Consider the following 21,059-nt stretch of genomic DNA (forward strand, 5'->3'; position numbering starts at 1 on the left):
TCTATGTCCAAAATGCAGGACAGGTCTATTGACTCTTCACCATTCACTCCTTCTCCTCAGGATCAAAGACAACCACCAAGTCACCTGATGCCCTTCTGCAGAATTCTCAACATTAGAGACAGCATGCTTGGTTTCATTTCTTTAGGTCATGATCATTTTACCCAACCACTTAAAACCTCCAGTGGCTTCTGTTTAGTCCTAGAATGCAGGTCACAATCTTTCTTCTCATCTACAAAGACCCGGCACAATGTGAACCCCCCCCCCCATCCTACCTCTCTCCACTCTCCTTATCTGCAGGGTCCACTCATTCTGGCATTTCATCTGCTCCTTTAATGCCACCTGCTCCTTCCTATCTCAAGGCATCTACACCTGCTGGTCCCTTCCCTTTAAAAAAAAAGAATACTCATTTCTTACCATCACCCCTGAGAGAAATATCTCCTGACCGGCTGGATCGGGTTAGTCCTCCCCTTTACCACCATTAAAACTCATGACCTCCTATATTTTTCTTTCATTGCATTTATCAATAATTTAATTATACAGACTTCACATCTGCATCCTTGATTGGAACATAACATCCATGAGGGCAGGCAACAAGGCTTAAATGTTTTATGATTCCAGCAGGAGCCCTGTGGTTGTCATATAATCCTTGTGCAATAAATGCATGTGGAAGAAATACAAATAAATGGCATGAGACTGTTTTTGGAAATGAAGGGCATCAGATGTAGAATATTCATCTCTCTCTAGCTGTCTATGGCCTTCTCTGGGAAATGGAGGGGGTGGGGAAAGCCCACCTTGTCTATTTCATGAGTTCATAATGACAGTGAGCTGCAGCGGGCTTGGTGGATCTCTGTAAATACACAGCAAACTATTTGTTATTGCTCTTTGCTTCAGACTGTCTCTGAAAGGAGGAGCGTGGGCTGCTTTTGTGATAGGAAGATACAAGCTTAGATTTCTAGAATGGCCCTAAGAAAGTCTATCTCTCTGGATCTCAGTACTTCCAGGTATAAAAAGGAAGCAATTGGGCCAGACATGCCTGCAAGTCCATTCCTCCCGTGTTAATCCATGACCAGCTCATGCACAGCAAGGTACAGAGATGGCCTAATCAAATGCTTCGGCAGATAACTTGTGCTGTCGCAGATGATCACTAGGAAGGGGGAAATTCATCTCCAGAGCAAGGCCACGTTTAGAGGACGACTCTGTTGCTGTGGTGCCATATGGACAATTCTCATGAACGAGCTCTGGGCTTGGTTTCAGGGGCCAGGGTGTCAATTCCAGGTCTGTTGCTTGTCAGTGGTAGAACCCAGAACTGCTTTTTTATACTTGTGAAGCCTCAGCATCCTCACTGGAAACACACAGGAGTCCCATGACTGACCTCAGTGAGCCAAAGTGGGGGAGAAAACAAGATCATGGTCAGGGAAGTCAGCTGTCAAATCAAAAAGGCTGCACACCATTTTCAGCAGGCAGGCACCTGACATCTCCCGAAAAGTGGAAGTGGGCCCTATTTTCCTTCTACAGAGGAGCCCGCTATAGAGCTTTGGAAACAAAAGGTGACACGAGCAGCCCCAGCACTTTAAAGCAGCAAATTGTTCCCAGTCCTTAGCCTGCAGCACAGTGCACAATTTTTTATCCAGAGATGGCAAAAATTGGGCCTGGAGTAACTTGATACTGCAGGCTATTGTCTCACAAATGATTTATAGCCAAGGTTGCTCTGTGCTCAGAAGTTTGCACACTGCCCAAGGCCCCCTCTCCAGAAGGGAATCTTGCCTCCCCTTGGGAATGGGTCTCTGGATATGAATATGAAAACTCTGTTTATCCTCTGATACTCCCTGGAAGCTGTTTCTGGCTATGTTCTAAGAATATCGAAGGTCCATCCCTGTGGAGTGGTTAGTAAGGGACAAGGCCTCCTGGTAAGAGGTATGTCTTAAATTGTGTCTGCTAAAAAAAAAAAAAAAAAAAAAAAATAGCTGTGTGTGTGTGTATGTGCATGTGCTCACGCGTGCCCTTGCGTGTGTGTGAAAAGGACATCAAATACAAATAGTTTAAAATCCAAACTCTGCCATTTATTGACTTTAACAACTTGGAAAGGTTGTTTACTTGTTTGAGCTGCTATTTCCTCTCCCATGAAAGGAGATATTAATGCCTCTGTGATGGGATCATGCGAGGCTCAAAAGATGAAATGCAGGTCAAGCCTTTGGCTCTATGCGTGACACATTCTAGGGGCTTACTGGGTGTCAGGGATTTTTCTTCCTTTAGGAAAGGGCAAGAGGTCACCTTGGGCCATTCAGTTTGAAAGGTGGTGCCTACAGCAGCTGTTCCTCACTTTTGTGGCTGTTATCAGTCATCTACTGCTGTGTAACAAGCGACCACAAATCTCAAGGCCATGCAATGAGCCTTTATTTATCCTCCAGCCCTGCTGATCTTGGCTGGACCCAAGCAGGTGGTCCTAGGCTGCAAATCGGCAAGGTCCACCCGCCGGGCTCCTGGTCCCCCTTGGGCCAACAGGTGAGACAGATATGTTCTTGTAGATATGGCAGAACTGCAAGACAGCAAATGGAGACACAAGATGGCTTTGGAAGCCTAGGTTGAAAATGGACACCCTGTTGTTTCCAACCCTCTTCCACTGTCCAAAGCCAGGCATGTGATTTAGCTCAAATTTAGGAGGTGTTAAAATGCACTTGGCATTTTAGGAAGGAAGGAAGGAAGGAAGTAAAAATCACTTGACAAAAGTTATGAATGCAGGACAGGATAAAGAGCTGGGGCCATTAATAAAATCTAGCACAGCTGCCATGCATCCAAATACTGTTCCATTTTCATGTATGTGGAAGGGGAACACACCATAAAAGGTGAAATGAAGTCCTTCCTCCCTCCTTTCTAAGCAGGAGGAAGATAAATATTTTTCCCCCTGCTTCCAGTAGCTAAAGCTGGAGTAAAGCAGACCAATCATATATTTCAGCCCAGAATATTGATGTTTTCTTTTGAATTCTATTTGTTTTTACTTTCTAAAATCACTTTGGATTCATCTTTTTATTAAGTAATGTATGCACATCGTGCAAAAGTCAAATGATCTAAACAGCCATATTACAGTAAAAAGACATCTCCTGTCTCCCATTTCTTCATCTTTTACTTGATGAAACTCTTATAACCAAGATGGTCTGCAGTCTTCCGGGGAAATCTACTTAGGTACATGCAACAGCATAGCCATCCCTTTTTTGCTTAATGTGAAGGATACACACACCATTCTGTACCTTGATTTCTCACTTGACAATATATCTTGTAGATCTTGCCATGATAGGTGTAACTACTTTTTGTTAAACAACTGCCAATATTCCTTTAAAAGGGGGGACTGTGAGTCCTTAAGGAGGAATCCAAAGATTTGGGGTTAGTTAGAAATCACTTCTGTGGCTTCAGTGCGGTTGGGAGTTCAACAATAGGACATGAATAGAGGGTCAGTGTTGGGAGAAGAGGATGCCAGAAGTAGATCATTCCAGGGCCAAGAGCTTGGCTGTGCTCTGTCTCTTTCCATTCCTACCTGAGTCTGGTCCAAAAGCCTTTCCAACAGAACTCTGCACCACCCCTCTCCCTCCAAGTACCGTTCCTCTCTGCTGAAGTTTACACAAAGTTGGTTTCTTTCATCAGCAATCAAGAACCCTAACTAATACAGAATGTTGCTAGGAGCAGGCTATCTGCAGGAGACCTGGGATCGATAGGACCAGAGTAGGGCTGAAGACAGCAACAATCCACTGGTACTGAATGATGGGAATCTCAGAGTAAGAGGTAGTGAATGGGGAGGCACCAGCGCAGGGTCTGAGCATTCATGCACCAAGTGTTTCTTGAGTTCTTAACATGGGCTGGACGTGATCGTCAGTGTTGAGGATCTAGTGAAAGGAAAGTAGACAAGGTCTCTGGCCTCAGGGAACTCACATGCTAGCACAGCAGAGACAATAAAGAAGCTAACAAATGTCCGGCATAACATCAGGTAGCGATACGTCTTAGGAAAAAGGAACAGAAGATGACAGGGATACCATTTTAATAAGAGAGAAGAAAAGAGGCCACCAGGCTCCACCAGCACCAGATTCTGCTCACTCAGTGCCTTTTCCACCATGGATCGGCAGTCGTCCAGCCCATGGATTTTGAAACCTATCTCCCTTATTATTTATTCTCTAAAAATTTGCTGTAATGTTTGACCTCTCCACTAGAGCTGAGTATTTCCTGTAAAGATGCTGTAAGTTGCAATGCTCTCTCCCCAGGCGGGAGCCTTCCTTCACAAAGACCACTTACTAAAACTCCACTGTGAACTGGGGAACAAAGAAGCTCTAGGGAGATGAGACAAAATGAGTGAAGCTTTCCACTGAAAGCCTCAGTGACTCCATGTAGTTTATAGAATCTCTCATTCCATTTGGCACTTGGGGTGCTCCATGTCCAGATTTTCAGCACTCCTTCTAATTTCTCTCCCTTAGAATATTTTCCAGCAAATGGTCATTCCCTTCCCTTTCCCCCTGGTGTGGGGCACAATTTTCTGTTCCACTTTGGGATTGGCAGGGGCCAGTACAAGGTGAAAGCAGAGGCAACGCAATCGAAGGTTCTAAATGTTCTTGTGCCTGTGGCTTGTTCTCTTGAGCTTCTGTGTACGTCCTTGAGGACAGACCTGTTCTGCCACTTCTCCAAGGAGGATGTAGGCACCTGTGGATGAGACATGTATGGAACAATGTCTGGAGTATGAGTGGGAAAAGAAGGTAAAAGCTTGTTGCCATAAGCCACTAAGTTTGGGGGTTGGTTATGTAGCAGGTTTGCAGCAACTGGTAATACTTTAATAATGAACTCAACAGGGCCACCTTCATGGCTCAGTGGGTTAAGCCTCTGCCTTTGGTTCAGGCCATGATCTCAGAGTCCTGGGATTGAGCCCTTTGTTGGACTCTCTGCTCAGTGGAGAGCCTGCTTCGCTCTCTCTCTATGCCTGCCTCTCTGCCTACTTGTGATCTCTGTCTGTCAAATAAATAAATAAAATATTAAAAAAATAAAAAAAATAATGAACTCAATAATTCACTGTTTATCTCCATAGGGATTGTTGCCCATAGGGCCCAAGCCATCTGAGCTAGCTTCTCTCTCTAGGCATCATACCTCCATGTCTAAAGCATCCTTGCTAAGAAGATGTCCTGGAGACAAGAAAACGTGGGCTTGAGTTCCTGTCTGGCCACTTATTAGCTTTGGGGAATCATTCAGTTTCCTTGTGCTTCAATCTTCTCCAGTGTAAAGTGAGATTAATAACGTTTACCTTTGTAGACTCTTGCCAGGATTCAGCATATCACATATGTAAAGCTTGGCACTTACTATATGCTCAGTATATGTTTCGATTTTTATTACATGTTTTCTTAGATAACATTGCAATAATGCTTTGAGGCAGGGTGTATTATTACCACCATTTTACATGGGAAAAAAGGGAGACGTGGACAAGTTAATTTACTTGTCTCACAGTTATCAAGTGGCGAGCTGAGGATACACACCAGGCAGCTGGACCCAGAAACTTTACCTTCACAGCCGTATTATGGGGCGTGGATGATTGCTGAGATTTCTTTCAGTTTCTCTGCTACGTGGTTCCTTGGTCAGAAATATAAGTGCCAGGGTGTAAATAAGGGAGGTATGTTCTCTGAGCTCAGCCTTTTCCAAAGTGTGAGATGCACACTGGCGGTGGTCCAAGAGGCAATTTAGATGGGACAGGACCCTGAAGACAGCAGATATCCAATCACATTGTAAGAAAGTCATTTCCTTTCCAATTATCTTCAAATGTCAAAGAAAAACAAAATCTTAGTTGGGTGCTAGCATCTTTTACACTTTTAACACTTGCTAACCTCCCCACTTCCATCCTTTTTTATAACAAAGTAAGAGCTTGATCTAGGCAGAGAGCTTCTCTTTTTTTTTAATTTATTTTTTATTTTCAGCATAACAGTATTCATTATTTTTGCACCACACCCAGTGTTCCATGCAATCCGTGCCCTCTATAATACCCACCACCTGGTACCCCGACCTCCCACCCCCTGCCCCTTCAAAGCCCTCAGATTGTTTTTCAGAGTCCATAGTCTCTCATGGTTCACCTCCCCTTCTAATTTCCCCCAATTCCCTTCTCCTCTCTAACTCTCCATGTCCTCCATGCTATTTGTTATGGTCCACAAATAAGTGAAACCATATGATAATTGACTCTCTCTGCTTGACTTACTTCATTCAGCATAATCTCTTCCAGTCCCATCCATGTTGCTACAAAAGTTGGGTATTCGTCCTTTCTGATGGAGGCATAATACTCCATAGTGTATATGGACCACATCATCCTTATCCATTCGTCCGTTGAAGGGCATCTTGATTCTTTCCACAGTTCGGCGACTATGGCCATTGCTGCTATATACATTGGGGTACAGATGGCCCTTCTTTTCACTACATCTGTACCTTTGGGGTAAATACCCAGTAGTGCAATGGCAGGGTCATAGGGAAGTTCTATTTTTAATTTCTTGAGGAATCTCCACAGTGTTCTCCAAAGAGGCTGCACCAACTTTCATTCCCACCAACAGTGGAAGAGGGTTCCCCTTTCTCCACATCCCCTCCAACACATATTGTTTCCTGTCTTGCTAATTTTGGCCATTAGGCAGAGAACTTCTGATAAGAAACAGCATCCTGTTAGAATTTCACTAACCAAGTTGCGTCTCTGTGAGTGGTATCATTACCATTGTAATATTCCCACTGTCTTCTATTTAAACATGTGCTTTTGACTTTCCCTTTAGTATGGAAGTTTAAAGTCCCCCTGGGAGAAGCATTTCTTTAACTAAAAAGGGTACCCCTGGGGATAAAAATATATGTTTATAAAAAATAAAAAATTATATATAAAAAAATAACTAAAAAGGGTTAATAGAAGGAAAACAAGTTACATAAATAAAGAACATAAATGGTCTCTGAATAACAAAAATCATGAAGGTGGTGGTTGAAACGATGGTCAGTTAGGAAGGACTGTTTCATGAAGGGTTGGCATTTTACTTTTGTCTACCTCTTGCCCCACCCACACTACAGAATCAGTATTTCAGTCCCCATGGAAGTCCAGTAACTCAGAAGGATCCCTTGGCAGCGAAACTGGGGACAGTGGTAAACGTTTGAAACACAAGTATCACACCTGTTTGTTTGAGTTTACACAGCCCCCTAAAAAAATCCCAAACTGGACAGCAGAAACCCTGGATCTCTTCTGGTTAGCTGTGTGACTGCAAACAACCTGCTCCAGCAAGCTGAGCCCCAACAGCCTCATTTACAAAAACAGGTATTTTAAATAGATGATATGCAAGGCCTCAGCCATTGCAAAAGTGTGTGAATATTTTCAATATTATTTTTATTAAAAGAAGCACTTTACCATTGAGAATTTCAAATGTTTTTATAATAAAGCCCCAGAATCAAGGGCAACAATATATTTGCAATAGAAAGTGCATTAGCATATTTTGATAGTTTTTGATCATTTGTGCATGTATTAAAATGAAACATTTGGTAAAAATTAAACATTATATGCAAATGAGTGCAACAAGCCTACTTTTGGAATAATAATTCATTATCTCCCTTATAATATATGTGAGTGGCTTCGTTTTATTTTCCAGTACACTGTAGCCATTAAGTCAGCACGTTGGAAGTTGACCAAGAAAGTGTAACTGAGGATCCAATCTTTCATTTACATAAATCCCAGAATTACACCTGTCGAAACTGTATGCTATTAATAGGTAACAAGACTGTCACTCGATGTTCATTTATAATGTTGTCACTGGAACCTAATAAACATTTAGGACATATTTCAGAAATTGTTGTAAATTTTTTTAAAATTTTTTTGCCAGGAAGAAGAAAGCATGTTTGTGCTATAACAAAAACGTTTTACACTGGAAAGATACTGCTAGCAGAGGTGTTGACTTTTTCCCTTGCATATTTTTTCCTTCTTTTGCTTTTTCAAAACAAGAGTCCACATAATTGTGGTATTAAGCTGGAATGAAATAGGACAATCTTGTGCTTCACTGCCTTCATGTTTTCAGTAAGGATATTTTGACCCAACTTTCTTACGGTTGCACAGTTACTAGAGGTGCCAGAACTAGACCCCAAGGCTCTTGACTTCCTGTTAAGTATGTTTATGTATTTCTGCATGCATTGATATGTATGATATAAATACAGAGACTATAAATATATATGCAAACATGACAACCATTATGGGGATTATTCTTCAAGGTCACGTCTAGAGAATCATGGAGTGAGTCAAGCTTCTCATCAATACTGTAGTTTTATTTCCTCCCCCATCTCCTTCTGGAATGGCCAAGTCAACCAAATGACAGTCTTTTTTCCACACTGCCACCACGGACAGCCCAAGCTGCTTTTTGGGGACATGAACTCATGCTACACCATGGCACTGTTTGCTGGAAATTTTAATTCCGATAAATTTTGTTTCTTGCAGTAAATTGTACATTCTTTGAGGAGTCTGCCCATTCTCTCCCCAGATTTCTATGTTTTGTGACATCTGTTCCAGGACTAGAATGGAGAATGACTAAAATGTAAAGAACCTTAAACATAAAATAGTCCAACCTACTTCTTTTACTGAAATTAGTGGTTTGTCTAAGATTGCATAGCAAGTGAAAGAAGGGTCCTAATAAAATATACGCAGATATCAGATGTCAGTAAAATAAAACAGCAGATTAGCACTGGAAATGGTTCTGTTGCACATTTGTGCCTTTAAGATCACTAAAAAGTATGTCAACCTTATTTCATAAAATAAACCTTAAGATCAGGTGAATAGATTTTATATATGTTATGTATATTTATATATTTTTTATATATTATATATAACATACCTCTTGTATGATATATTATATTTATATTTATTACAATATTATATATTTATTTTTATATTTTTATTTGTGTATTTTGTTTTTATATTACAAATATAATATTTTTATATTATATTTATTATATAATGTATTATGTAGTTATATAATGTTATATAATCATATATAATAACATATAGTTATATAATGTATATATAATATACATTATTATATACTAACACACATTATATATTATATATAATATATTAATATAATATATTATATATTAAATAATTATATATTATATGTAATTATATATAATTATATAATATATATTATATAATACATATATATTTATGTGTAATATGTTATATATAGTTATGCATATATACATATATAATACATGTGATTACATTTATATATAATATATATTATATTTATACCATATATTTTATATACATATATACTATATTTACATGTGACTATGTGTATGTTGCTATGTTAAATAAGCTAGTAAATCCATGGCCACAGTCCCCAAGCAGCATGAATAAAAAAAGAGTCACTGGGACATAGTCACAGAGACTAAATCTCTAGATGGTCTGCAGTGTGAACTCCAGCAATAGTGAAGAACCTCTGGCCCTGAGACCATGTGAAGACAGGTAAACAACACCCATCACCTTTCCTAACTTCCCAAGCCCAGAGTGAAGCATGATGCTCTTCAAAGGTGCACAATAGAATTGTAACAGAGCACCAACAGGCTTTAAGCTCTGAAATCAGACCAACCTGAATCTGACTCCTGGCTCCTCTTTACTAGCTGTATGTCTGTTGGGCAAATTGATTACTTTTTGAGAGCTTTCTCTACTTTGTAAAATGGATCTAATGATATCTACTTGTTAGGACTGCTGTTAACATTAAATTAAAAGTGAAAACTTAGCATTTTAGACAAGTAACTCTCATACAACAAGTGACCTCTAAAGAGTAGCCATCAATAACAGTGATGGCATAAATTATGGAAGCCACTCAAGTGTCCATCGATAGAGAAATGAATAAAGAAGAAGTGGTATATATACAATGGAATATTACTCAGCCATAAAAAAGAGTGGAATCTTGCCATTTGCAACAATGTGGATGGATCTAGAGAGTGCAATGCTAGGAGAAATAAGTCAGAGAAAGACAAACACTATATGATTTTACTCATACGTGGAATTTAAGAAATAAAATGAACAAAGAAAAAAAGAGGAAAAAAAATCAGATGTTTAATGGTAGAAAACAAATTAATGGTTACGGGGGGAGCTGGGTGAAATAGGTGAAAGGGATTAAGAGTAAATCTACTGTGATGAGTATTGAGAAATGTATAGAAGTGTTGAATCACAGTATTGTTCACCTGCAACAAATACTGGAATTTTAAAATAATAATAAAAATAAAATAAAATAAATAACAGTAGTGGTATTCATAACTGTAGAATTTAACAACATACTAGAAAAGCAAGACCCTGATTGAATCTAGTAGCACTAATTACGAGCTGCTGTACACTATAACCACATTATTCTTATCCTCTCTGGACTGTAAGTTCCTTGAGGGGAAATGCATCCTAATCACATCACACATATGAAAACTGAGACTCAGATCAATGCTCCAGACTCCAACTATTATTCCCAAGAAATCCTAAAATTCAATTAGTATCAATTGATATGGAAATTTTTGCCTATTTTTAAGACAAAAAAAGCACAGTATTCCTTTGCTTACCAGATCATTGTGACCAGGTTTCTCCTATCTGGTGCAATATTCTAGGCCCCCCATGTGAGCCCAATCTACCCTTCCTGTCTCCTCTCAATCCATGCCTCCCCATGAAGAATATATTTCGGACCCTCCAGTCTTCTCACCATTTCCTGAAAATGCTCTATCTATTCGTTCTTCCCTGCTGTCATCTTCGCCCTCTTTTCTGCCTCAATAAGTGCAACTTAATATTCAAGAACCAACTGTGAAACATTCTCCAAACAATCAGGAAGATGGGGATGATAGCAGTAGTCACCGTTTACGGAGCTCTTATCCATGCCAGACACCTTGTTCTTGGAAGTCACACCATGTCCCGTGATGCCATTATGACAGCCATTATTGATTGTGCATCTTGAAAATTTCCATCTATCTGTCATTTTCCTACTCAACATGACATGAGGGCAGATCACTTACCAGCGCTTTCCCAGCACAGATCCTGTTGTTGGTTCACAATCACTATCTGTTGAACTGACAAATGGTAGGATTAGGGTTATAATTAATAAGTGTTTGTTGAATGAAAATACTGCAGAGAAAGTTTAAATATCAGACTGGAGATTGGGTGAATGACTCTCAATTACCTATCAATTGTAAGATTCACGATCTAGCTACCCTCTTGTTCAAAGAAATCCCCTCACGCTGGGAATTAAGAATAGAAATAGGAAGTAGAGACAGTGTGATCTCATGCATATTTGAGCTCCCAGATCTCCCTATCCAAAAAGGCTCAGACGTGGATTCATATGCAGTCGCACATCTGGAGCTATTCCTTCCCCACTGCCTTGGCAGAATCCCTGTGGCTTTGCAGCAGACCGTGCATGAGGGTATCTATAAATAATCACCCAAATGTAATGCCATCCAGCCCGCCAGGTTAAATATAGACATTGGATTAGCTCCAGGGAGGAGGGGACAAGTGATTCCCAACTCAAAGAAATTGTTATGAATTCCATTTGCTGCGTGAATATGTACATTGGATGTTTCCTTCCATAAGGACACCAAAATAGCAATTAACTCAAGGCTAATGTTATAGCTGCTACTGTCTCCCCTGCTTAATCTCTCCCCATCTGGACCCCAACACAGATGCTGATGTGTCTAAATGTGTATGTCAAATGACAGCTCTCTCTACACCTGTTCTAAGTATACCTGCCCTGCCCCCTGCTCACCGCCTCTGCTTCCCTTTGGTGGGAGAAGGTGTTGCATGGGTGACGACACACCATCTTTCCCTTTTATATCATGGATCTCCATAGGATGGTGGAAAGGACTGACCTGTGACTTCAGTCAGAAATGGGTTGAGTCTTTGTTTCCCAATTTACTGGTTGTGTGGTCTTGGGGAAGTTAGTTAACCTCTCTGGTTCTCATCAATTTCTCTATTTATAAAATGGAGATTATCTAGCTTACTTGATAGTACAAGTTTCTCTATGTAAATTGGGAAGATTTTGTAAGCTTCTTTATGTAAATTGCCTGGCCCACTAGCAGACTCTGAGTGAAGTAACTCCTCTCCTTCTCACCCCATAATCTCATTTTATAGACCTCTGGAGATGAAATGGTCATTAGTGATTATCTGGCCCACTGCTTGCATTTGCAAGGAAATTGCAGGTTAGAGAGGTAAATAATGTGCTTCAGAGGTGTCAGATTGAGTTAAAGATGGGGCTAGGACCAGGATTCATGTGTACTACCTCCGGAGCCAGAGTTTCTCCCCACATCATTCATTCCCTCATTTATTCATTAATCCTTCATGCACGCATGTTTTCATGTTTGTTGAGCACCTATCAAGCAGCAGGTACTGAAAATATGGAAATGAGCCAACAAATGCAACCCTCCCCACCACCAAAGATGCAACCAAGTTGGTCAAGAAAAAAAAGCTAATAATATTAGCTAATATTTTTGAGCTCTCTTCCTACTCCACTTAGTGCTTGGAATTGTTCTAAAGACTTTACATGCTTGACTCCTTTAATTCTCCCAGACTATATGAGTTATAGTTTCCTATGAGAAAAACCGAGGCACGGGGGTTGAATGATTTGCATAAGATTACATGGCTAGTAAGTGGTTGTTACAGGATTTGACCCCAAGCAGTGTTATTTCCAAGTTCATGCTGTTAACCACTAAATTTTACCATCTCCTGATGCAGAAATAAGACCAGCGAGTTTAACACAACAATCCAGAGACTGTACGAATTCAATGTTGGGCCACTCCCACTATCCAGTGGGTGTCAGGGGAAGGGACTCATTTGGGGAGTGATGTTGTCTATCTGATATTGTTAATGGGCTAGGATGTCATTAACTTCAGAGGTGGCAATCTGCTAGAATTCCATGGCATCAGAAATAAGACTCCAAGCGAATCACAGAAACACAAGATAAAGGAGACCAACCATGGGTTTGGGAACACTTCATGATTTGCATGTCACTTTCACACCTATTGGCTTGAGCAGCACAATATACCGCCTTAGTCATGAGGGCAGGGCATGGATGATAATTCTAATTCTACAAGTAAAAATAACTAGACTCAGGGATAGTAGCTTTGGTCAAAAATGCTAAGCAAAGTCATAGCAGGGCTGATTATACCACAGGATAGGGGTCTGTGGTTATTTAGGGCACTCCCTGTCCTTGACCTGGCTCCCATTCCCTTTTTTTGTTGTTGTTGTTATTTGGCTTAAAAAATGAAGAAACCCCCAGCAAACAAGAGAAAGGAATAATTAGTGGGCCCATCAGCCTGCCTTCCCAAATATCCAATGTTGTTGTTGTCAGGGTTCAGTATGGCTCTTAAGTTCAGACAGATTGCACTAAAATCCTCCAACAGAACCCACAGGGTAGATATTCTACATTGTTGTCTAAAGAGAGAAGGATTTTTTGCCAGAAAAGCTAGGCTAGAGGGAATGATACACTTGTATTTTTGCCCTGAGAGAAAGATTTACCAACCTACAGTGAACAAAAGTAGGGCGCAGATAAGCCCATCCTTTTTTTAAAAAGAAACTGTGCTTTGGGATCATACAAAGGTTCTGCTCTCTATGACAGGAAAGTGATAACATTATCTGTTGGAAGCTTTTTTAAAGACACTGGTAACACTCTGATGGTCCAACACATAACCTCTGTGGCCTCTGACAGCATATCATTTTGAGGACACATTTCTGATTGGATGAGTCAGCAGTGAAATGTATCTCTGAATAGGCGGCCCTGCTATGTAAGCGCTGGCCAATGTGAACAGTTTTCCACCGCATTACCATCAAAGGTTGTCAACATCTCTTTGAAAAACATGATGTAAAACCAAGGGCCTTCTCTTAAAAAGATGTACATAGGCACACACATGCAAATTTTTAATACATTTTCCAGGAGCCCACAGACACCCGGAGGCCTAAACATAGAAATTCTGGTCATCCAGATACAAAAATGTAAAAATCCCAGAGTTTTAAAATTTTGTAGTTACATTTAAGATGGGTTGGATTTGCATATTTCCATGAACAGGGACTGTGTTTTATTCACTATTATGTCTTCAGTGACAAGGAACAAAATACGTATTCCAAGTCATTTGGTTGAATTAAACTGACTTAAAATATAGTTAAATGCTCTATCAGTTAGCTATTACTGCTTAACAAACTATCCCAAAAGATAATGGCTTAAAACAAAAACCATTTATTTAACTCATGATTCTGCAGGTTAGCAATTTGGACAGGGCTCAGCTGGAAAGTTCCTTTGGTCTCAGCTAGGTTCCCTCATGTTTTGGGGTGGGTTTGTTTTGTTTTTTAATTATGTTCAGTTAGCCAACATACAGTACATTATTAGCTTTTGATGTAGTGTATGACGATTCATTAGTTGCTTATAATACCCAGTGCTCACTACGACATGCCCTCATGCATTTTGGGTCAGTTTCAAGTCAGATACAAATTATTTTCGCTGATAGCGATTGAACATTACATCTGGGGCCTCAACTGGGACAACCAGGTTGACTCAACTGTATCATCTTTAATCAACATCACATGAGTTAGTTCAAGTGATAGACACAGGGAAAACATACCTTCACACTCAGGGTGACTTGGCTAGCTTCTGTTGCCAAGGACACTGTCACCCCCAGCTCTGTTTTGCACCATCTCCATAAGAAACCCAATGCTAATTGATCCCTGCTGAGCCTTCATGTCTCATAATGTCTACCTTTTGCCTTTAGCTGGAAAAGAGCAGACTCATTAATTCACAGAAATGTATTAATGACTCATCTTTTAACACTGTACCTTGCTATCAGTGGCAACATCACCTACGGGTGGCTTGGAGACAAACACTGCAGAGGAGGTTGGTGGTGGCATGGCCACTGGGACAAAAGAGAAGCTATGAATAGCAGGACAGGAGGAAAGGGTGGAATATGGTTGTCCATCAGGCTGACCAACTGCAGACTTTAATGCTATAGCTTCAGTTCTATATGTGAGCAACATTTCACCTTTCCACTGCCGCCACCAGGTTTCCTAGAAGAAATCACTGGGGAAGAAACAGCCTGGATTTTCTGAAAGGCAGGAGGGTGAAGTCTGAAAGCACTGAGATTTGAACTAATATTAATAATGTGTACCAAAGAGAGAGACCACACAGGGAACCTTCTCACACCCTGTCTCCCAACCAGAATAGGAACTCCCTCCCTGATCTCCCAGGGCCTTGGTCTGTGTGCCTCATGTGTGACTTTGATTGCCTGTATGATCATGTTTCATACAGAGCTTAAGTTCTACAAGAACAGAAACCTCAACTGTATCTCTATCATCCTCCCAAGACTGGTGTAAGAAGAAGGCCCAGTGTGTAATTGTTGATCCAATTTACTTACAACCATCTTTTATGGACAACAGAAGAATTTGGGGAGAGACTGAAGTGTCAGTTCTAGGATGTTAAGAGACCCAGATGCAGTTTTTAGACTGGCTTCCCCATCATTCCACCATCTTTAAAGATTCACCCCATCTCTAAGAGTCTCTGACTCTCCTGATCCAACTTCAGGGCCAGAGTTTCTCAGGAAGGGTTGGGTTGCTCATGATGGGTCTATCAAAATGCAAGCAATTCTGATGTAGGTGGAAAACAATTATAATAATCATAATAAGCACTACCAAAGAGATGTGTTGTTCTTTGCAGCTCTTATTAACCTGGATTTTGTTTAAGAGGTTTCCAATTAGCTTCTTGTATCTGAACAGTTAACCTTCTCTGAGCTTTTCTCTTCAGGCCCCCTCTCCCCAAGCCCTCAGCCCTCATTTCTGCCCATGGGGCCTCACAGGAATAGCTGGAATCCAGCCTCCTGAACAGCTCCTGAGCATGGGATAATTGCAATATAATTAATGAATTAAAAAGAATGAAATGTTTTAAGTGCTTTCAATATTCCCTTTTCTATAATTATCTACAGGAAACATGTTCATTAACAATCTTGTGCTGACAGCCCCCAGGCTCTGGATAAGCTAGCTCTCAGCTTCCAATAAGAAAATGAATTGATGACCTCTCTATCTCAGGCCTTCACCTTTGATGGGGAGAGTAGAGGCCAGAGCAAGACCATCATTTGGAACACTGGTGACCAGATCAGACTCCCTCCCTTACCTTCAGTCTCGGGGCACCTTGACTAGTCTTATATGCTAAGGATATTCCCTTTGCTGTCTCCCCAGATCTGCTTTATGCTGTCCCTCAAGGAAACACAATATTAGTTGGTCTCCATGAAGTCTCTCATGTCTCATATTATCTTCCCTTTGCCCTCAGCGAGAAAAGAGCTGAATCATTCATTCACAGAAATATATGAATGACTCAGATTTCAATGCTGAGCCTTGCAGCCAGAGGTAACACCATCCATGATGGGAAAACAGAAGTTAATCAGAGCCACAGGGTATACCTGGTGTAGATGTCTGGGACTTAATTTTATTTGGCCATTGGGAGGAAATATTGATATTGCATAAAATAGTATTCAAAATACATGTGGATTGAAAAAAAATAAAACATTATACCAAAATAAAATCATGTTTGGGGGGAACTGTTTCAGACAGGGTCCCTAGTAGGTCCAGAGACACCTGGTCACTGATCACATCACCGCAGACATTTATTGTTAAGTCTGGTCTAATGAGATACCCTTACTATGATTATTTAGTGCCAACCCAGAGCAACAAATCTTATACTGTGTTATTTCCATGATTGTGACAGACGATGAGAAGGACATTTTGGGTTAGGGTCCCATCTCAGAACTCTATAGGTTTATTTATTTTTAGACTTGTGAGTTTCTAATGCATACGAGGTGATAAGGTAGGTCCAACATAGAATACATTGGTGAATGACATAGAACTGTGTATTTGAAGGTTTTATAGACTAGTGGGGGAGATAAGATTTCTATATATGAATAACTATAATAAAGACAGAGCTAGGGACTGGGAAATAAGGACAATAAAAGAGCTTTAGAAGTGCAGAAGAATCATTATCATCTCCAGTCCCAGGGACCTGAGGACAGGTCACGGAGAGGGAAGAATTTTCAGCTACAGCTTGAAGGACAAGTAAGGTTTGGATGGGCCGAGATGCAAGAGGATGGTTGTCACTAGGTCAGGAAACAATCCTTCTCAGAGATGCAGAGACTGAGGCCAGAGGTCTGGCCAGGATGGGACTGTTGAGGCTAAATGTACAGTTGGGGTGTGGCTGAAGGAAGCAAGTCTGGAATTGCAGTTGGGGCAGTGTCTGCAAAGGCATCTGCCTGGCACACACAAGAGGTTAAATCAATACCAGGCTTTCAGCTTATGAGCAAAAGGATTATTTGTGTTGCCGCAAGACAGCAGTGTGGTCAGGAGGAGCATGGCTCAAGTGGTTGGAGGAAAACGGAGGTAAGAACTCAGGTTAGGAAACTGTGAAAGAGATGGTGCAGGCAACAGAGAATGCATGATCAAATAAAACCTGTTTAAATCCCGCCACCATCACTGCATGTGCCAGAGGACACCCGGCTACCATTACACCATGGAACAAATGCAAATAAATGGAAATCAACAGTTGAAGGATGTGCAAAGGAGCCACAGGACACACTGAACAGATCTGAAAACCATGAGCATTAAAAAAAAAAAAATAGTAATCTTTTGGGGCGTCTCTGTGGCTCAGTTTGTTAAGCGTCAGATTCTTAACTTCTGCTCAGGTTGTGATTTCAGGGTCATGAGATCAAGCCCCACGTTGGGCTCTGCATTCAGAGGGGAATCTGCTTGAGGATTCTCTCTCTCTCCCTCTGCCCCTCCCCCCACTTGCACACTCTATAAATAAATAAATGAATGAATGAATAAAATTTTTGAAAAATAATCTGTTCATAGAATCAAACCATCTTTGTATATATTTTTGAGACACAGGAAGTTGGTAATCAATAAGATATTTATTGCAGTCATCTTTGGCATACCCAGAAAATTCAGATTTGGGAGCAGGCACTTAGAGGCAGGAGATACTACAGATAAGCTGGGCAGGGAACGGTTTGGGCAGCTGTCAGTGTAACAAAATGACAGCTTTAGAGTTTGTTGATGCCTAGGTGGGTGCCTTTGTTGGGGTCCCTGAAGCAGGTGCTGCACAGAATTCAAGGCAGGCAGAGATGGTCAGGCAGACACAGAGACAGAGGTAGTTTCTTCCAGAGCTCCAACAGGCTTGTGCTACTCTGCCAGTTTGCAGTCCGCTGGAGGCTTTTCCACCCTCTGAGTTCAGGCCAAATTGTGTCATAAGTTTTCTTGTTCCTCAAAGGGACCCATCACTTTTATATATTCACTTTGTTTGAACTGAGCTCCATCATCATATCCTCATGACAACGTGGTCCCTGAATTAAAATGGGAGGTCAGGACTTCTGATCTCATAGGAATGACAGAATATGACTTCTGGAGCCAGGCCAATTAGATGACTTCTTTTTTTTCTTTTCTTTTCTCTTCTTTTCTTTTCTTTTCTTTTTTTTTCTTTTTTTCTTTCCTTATGCCTTTTACTGGGTGAGCAATGTTGGGCAAGTTTCTTAAAATCTCCAAGGTTTTGTATCCTTTTCTATGAGCTGATATTATGATCATATTTACCTTCCAGGGCCATTGTGTGTATGAAATTAGGTAATATTTGGGTGTCTGGGTGACTCAGTCAGTTAAGTGTCTGCCTTCAGTTCAGGCCCTGATCACGGAGTCCTGGGATCGAGTCCCACATCAGACCCCTTGGTCATCAGGAACCCTGCTTCTCCCTCTGCTTGCCACTCTTCCTGCTTTCTCTCTCACTCTCTCTCTCTCTCTGCCAATTAAATAAAATATCAAAAAAATACTTGCAAGTCCCTAAGCATAGAACGTGGTATTTACTAGACACCCATTAAAGGTTCCTTGTTGTTCTTTTCATTGTTGTGGTTGTCTTTTGTGTGCTATTCTCGGGTTGTCTGCTGGCTAGTCCTTAAGGAACCCTATTATCATTTCATATCAGTTAACAACTTCTTAGATGTTTCTTTGGGGGTTTTGTTTGTTTGTTTTGTTTTGCTTTGCTTTTTTAAAGGACCAAACCCACCCTCTGTTCCTGGGAAGAGAGGTGTATGTAGTACTCAGGATTATTTGGTTGCAAGTAACAAAAACCCCAGTGACTCAAGCTAAAAGGAGAATGTGGGGTTTCATACATCATTCTTCAAGAATGGCTGGAGAAGTTTGAGTTTCAGGAATCTATGTTTTGCATGTTTCAGCTCTAATTTCCTTATCAGTATAATCATCGGAAGATCCAAGATGGCCTCGGGTGGATGCAGGCTCACGTTCTACCAGGTGAGAAATCCTCGAAGAAGAGGAGTGCATTGGTTCAATATGGTTCTCTTGTCCGCCCTAAATAATCCTCTGTCACTGGGTGGTTGGCATTAACTAACTGCCGGGTCTAGCTTGTGTTCCCACCTGTGGAGCTGAAGGCTGAAATTAGTCTCTGAATCCCATAGATTTAGAATCAAGGAGTGGTGGCTTTTTAGTGTAGTGGTTCCCAGAGTATGGCCCCTGGATCAGTAACATCAGCATCCCCTGAAAAAATACCTAGAAACACAACTTCCATAATACAATCATATTGTATAATATAATTTTACATTAATTCTATTATAAATTTTATGATACAGTTATTTATACAGACCTATAAAGTCAGAAACTCTGAAGACAGTGTTCGGGAATCTGTGTTTTAACAGCCTTCCATGCGATTCTCGATGTATGCTCAAATTTGAGAATCACCGTTCTAAAGGAAAAGATGCAAATAATTTCTGGAAAAAGACAGAAGGATATCAAACAAGCCCAGTATAGCCTGCACCTTCATCAATTGTCATGACCCTTTTACAGAAGGGGAATCTGAAGGTCCAGGAAGTAATGAGACTCTACCAAGTCTTTCTGTCTCATAAGCCCAGAGCCAGATCTGGGACTCAGATACCCTCGTTCCTAATCCAGCACTCCTACCAAAACACTGTAAAAGAAAATGAAAGAAGAAACTCCTTGCCGCAAAGTATGACACCTGATTGTGCGGGCTGTTCATTTTTTAAGGAGCTTTTTTCACCGAAGTAACCACTATTTAATAGTGGATTGCTCAAATGCGTTTTCAAGACATGAGCTTCTCTACGGCCCTAGAGGGAATACGCCCCCGAGAAGTGATGGGTACGTCAAGTAGCAGTTTCTATTCCATATCTGCTCACATCCCAGAAAGCTTCCCCATGCCCACAGGTTCTGCATGGCCAGATGACATGATTATCTGCAGATGTTACTGACTCCAGGGCCAAGTTATTCATATTTTACATTTGAAAATCATCTCCCAGCTAAGGCCAAATGAAATGACCTTTGCAGAATGAACTAGACTGGAGTCAACAAGAATTTATTGAGCAGGGAGCCTGTGGCCGGGACCGTCAGTCACGGCTGAGTGTGTGAGGGAGGAAGAAAGCACGGGCACTTCCCCAAAGGAGATCTCAATTCAGTCCGGCAGATGACATGAGCGCCACTAAAACAATTAGAGAATTTTACAGGCATTCTCGTCCTCCAGTTGTGCTGTCATGTGCCCAGCACATGAACCTTCTTTCTGTGCTTGAGGAGTCTTTCACATTTATAAACCTTGATGAGGATCAATCTGTTTCTACTATGAAAGCTGAAAAAGGCAGATAGAAACTTTCCCAGCTAGCCAGGAAATGAGAGCATGGATGGCCAGGCAGAGGTGCCTGGCAGGAGGTAATGGTAGAGCAGGTCAGGGGGAGAAAGGCTGGAGAAAAGTTCATTGTGGTAGCAGCAGTGACACCTGTATCTTTTCAAGGCACTGGTGACAAAGGTGTGGGAGATGAGCCAGAAGCCCTGTGCTGCAGGGGTGGTGATGCTGGCTATGGATCCTGATGTTAAGACCATGAGTTCTCAGAGTCCTCACCAGATTGCTTAAGAACCACGATGTTTTTGATGAAGTCCTAAAGCTTTTGGGACTTCATCAAAATCAAAAGCTTCTGCACAGCAAAGGAAACAGTCAAGAAAACAAAGAGGCAACCCACGGAATGGGAGAAGATATTTGCAA

Source organism: Mustela nigripes, chromosome 9, assembly GCF_022355385.1.
Source record: "Mustela nigripes isolate SB6536 chromosome 9, MUSNIG.SB6536, whole genome shotgun sequence".
In the NCBI taxonomy this organism is placed as follows: domain Eukaryota; kingdom Metazoa; phylum Chordata; class Mammalia; order Carnivora; family Mustelidae; genus Mustela; species Mustela nigripes.